We start from the raw sequence: 3,994 nt of genomic DNA on the forward strand, positions 1-3,994 counted from the left end.
TATATATATATATCTCCAAGAAATCTATTCCCCACTGACAAGGACAAGAATAGACCAGGGTTTTTATAGAAGAGCTATTATAATCAAGGATTGCTATTAACACATCCTCTCTGCTAGAAACCCGATTCAATCCATCCTTCCAACATCCAGACTGCTGATTCATCAAGATAAGGAAATTTATAATATTCCATGGATCCTTTGTCAAATCATCCAGCCTAACTGTTATATATTGGTTTATACCACTTCTATTCAACCCTATATATCGTGCCTTGCAAAAAATATGTGATTTGCATTCATTAATCTGTAAACACAACATTTAACTATTGGGGCAGGGAAAAAAGCTAGATACACCACAGGTGGGCTGTTTTATCTCCAAGTGAATTGTTTTCAAATAGGTTTCCTTTGGAAAGGAGACACCTTTCTCCATATGCAGTGCACTCTGCTCCAGGCATGAGTGGAGAGCTTTGTATAAGGTCAGTTACTTTGCCCTGTCCTTAGAAGTTGGGCTGTATCCGAAGGCCTGCAGCAGAAAAGCCACATGGTGTATTGTGACAGCCCCTGGAACTATTTTCCAATGCCTGTAATTAGTTTATAGAAAACTTTCACTAAACAAATAAGGCCTGTTATGGTTTGTGTCTAGCTGTCCCCTCAAAGCCTCATTCAGTCATAGGTGGGGCTTTTGCAGAGGTGGCTGGATCTAGGGTGTGTGATGCTGGCATTTAGGGTGGGTGATTACTAAATCAGCTGATTGGTTTGGCACAGCCCTAATCCCAGTAGTTTAGACAGAGTATAAAAGGGGCAGAAAGAAGCTGCTAAGGACTCTTGTTGCTTTTGCTGCTGTGTGTGCGCCATCCTCCCTGTTTCGGAGCCAGCTGATTATGGACTGAAACCTTTACAAACTGTGAGCTAAACAAACCTTCCTCCTTTAACTTTAGGTGTTGAGTGTTTTGCCTTAGCAATGAGAGAAAAGCATCTAAGACAAGGCCCAAATATATTTCTCTTTCAAAATGAAAATATTGGAAACAAAGTTGAAGCCCTTTTGAGAGTTGCTCCAGTACTTCTGTATCAAAAGTAAGCTGAGTTTCTTTCAGAGCTATCCTCTGAACACGGTACTGATTTCTCTCTAGTTTTGTTTGCTTTGTCAGGAATCACTTCAAAAAATCAGAACTCAAAATGACTTGGGCACCAGCTAAGCAGAAAGGAAGCAGTGAGGAACCACGGGTGGTGCCAGACAGAAGTGTTTGGTACGCTGCTCTTGTCCCTTCTGTCTAAGTATCCAGCTTAGGTCTGGGTTTTCAGTGCTGGCATTCAACACTTTAACTACTGACAGATATTTATTTACAGATGTTTACAGATATTCAAATACCTACAGGTATCATTGTAATCATATTTGGTTAGTCACACTAGGAATGGCCTTCTCATTTATCCAAAAAAAAAAAAAACTCCCATAGATCAAAGATGCTGTATGCGTACATGTTCTGTGTGTGCACAGGTGCATTATGGCTGATATAGAAATAAATATTAATTATAAGCTATAATAAAATTAATTCAATTTTAATATCTGAATAATGCAAATAATAAGCACTTAATTAAACAAATAATTTTAAGGAAGATTTTTAGAGAATAACATTTATTCATGATGGGTTGATATATTTCTCAGTAAATAGTAACTATTTTTTAATCTATCCTAGTCTTAATGTCATATAAAGATTTTTATTAAGAAAAGTCAAATCATTCAATTTTTAATTTAGACTTTTCTAGAATTTTGTATGCACCCAATGTTTCAAATCAGTTCTCCAAAACTGCTCTCACTTTTTAAATTGTAACTATGCATTCTTAAGAAATCAATCTTATGACTACTCAGTTTCCACACTTGCTAAAAAAAAAAAAGTCAAAAGGTTTCATGATCTTCTCCTTAAGGGCCTTTTTTCCCCAACCTTTGCATGGCATAGCAGCAGAAAAAGAAGGATAAGAAATATATGGGCACTCTCTTTGCTGAGATTTCAAAATCTCCTTATGATTACTTCAAAGGATCTGCAAGACGTACTTCTCTGTTTAATTATTAAACAAGAAGGAAGTATTTCTATTTCATAGTTTTTCTTTTAGAATAATAGGAAATGGGGATAGCATGGCATGTAATAATATGTATGGTGCATTCCCATTCACCACCTGGAAGCATCTAGCAAGTTGGAACAATCTCTCACAGAACACCGTCCACATTAGTGGTACAGCAGCCATGATGCTTTCCCTTATGTGTTGTTGCCCTTCTGCCCCAAATTTTATGCTATTAGAAAAACTTTATATGAATTATGTAGCGGGAGTTGAACTCAGGACCTTGAGCTTGTACAGCAGGTCCAGGGCTACTGAGCTCAATCCCTGGCCCTAAACTTTATATGAATTAAATGGGGATTTTCAGAGCAAATCAAAACTGGTCATTGGATGCAAGCAGAGAGAAGCTAGTGTTGATCTCACTTCCCGTGCCCTTTCCCGGGTCACTCAGGAATGTCATTGTTTTGTACTTTCTCCATTCATTGCAAATCCGAGCCACATTTCATTCAAACTGCTCATAGGAGAGGGATCTTGGGAGATAATGTTCAGCCCTGTGATTTTAGAATCTATTAAGCCTCTTGTTCTTATAATTATCTTCACATTTTCTCCATTACTCTACATAGATGGCAGAATAAAGAAGCTGCAATTTTGATTACAGGATTGTTTTAATCTCATTACTTCCTCATATCTACTTTTTCTCTTTAATTTCTAATTTGAACCATATTATAATAATAAAAAAATTTCAATGATTCCAACACTAATTATTTGACAGGTCTGAGATTCTAATCTCTCGAACATTTTACTTATATCAATGAAGCAATACAATATTAAGCATTGAGAAAAATAATTTTAATATATTCTATAAATGAAAACATATTCACTTTGATAACACACTACTCTGTTCACACTGAATTTGAAGGGGAGATATAGCATATTTTTGGAACACCCAAATCAAAGTCTCCTACTCTTTGCTGTACAGATGAGCCTACTGTTTTTTATTTAAAACTCCAAGATAAATGTAATCACCAGTCCTGCTTAACTCTGATCCAGGCACTGTTCCAGGCTCAGAGACACAAAGACAAAGAAGTCCACATGTCATAAATACAGCACAGGTAGCACTGTGAAGTTTAGGAATGACGTGATAGTAGAACACTTTAGGCAGCAATCATTCTTTCCCACAAATGGAGCCACAGAGAGTCTCAAGGGAAACAGTTTATTAGAATGAATAGGATTTCAAGGCAGATACTGAGGTATATTTTAATAAATTCAGTATACAATTATTAAAAACTCTTTGAGGCATGCTTATTCTACATAAAATATATGGGGGATTCCTTCCAACTTCAGTCGTGTGCAAAGCATGTTTACAGAAAGCTACACTGGGGGCAAGATACAGGCCAAATTAGGTTCTATTTTCCTCTCCTACCTTTTCTTTAACACCTGCCTCCACTTCAGCAAGAAAAGCTCTGCCTTTAGTTGAATTTTATAAATGTGGCTATGCTGTAAAAAGGAATTACTCTTGGTATTTATCTATTTTGCAAATGCAGACTGCTGTGCACATAAATATCAGTGTCCATATGTATGTATATATATATTTTTAAATTAAGCTCATCTGTGATAATAGGCATAGACTACACACAAACAAATTAAAGTGCCGACCATGAAAATAAGAATAAAAGAATCTCTAACAAACACTTTTGTATTCTCTGTCCGCCTTCAATCACAGAATTTGCGCATAGTGAAGACAATGAGGCAAGCGAAAGTGGCGCACACACAATTCTTCACCTTTAGAAAGAGAGTGACTTGCTAAGACTGCAGCACCTCACAGTTGAAATTATTCTGTGAAATTACACCCTTGGATTTATCTACTCTTTACTTTTTCATAAATTCTTTAGCATAGTACACTATTTTTAAAAATTCATAGATCTCTTCTAGCCTTTAAGGTACT

The sequence above is a fragment of the Fukomys damarensis genome, unplaced genomic scaffold (assembly GCF_012274545.1).
Source record: "Fukomys damarensis isolate Sample0158 unplaced genomic scaffold, DMR_v1.0_HiC HiC_scaffold_33, whole genome shotgun sequence".
In the NCBI taxonomy this organism is placed as follows: domain Eukaryota; kingdom Metazoa; phylum Chordata; class Mammalia; order Rodentia; family Bathyergidae; genus Fukomys; species Fukomys damarensis.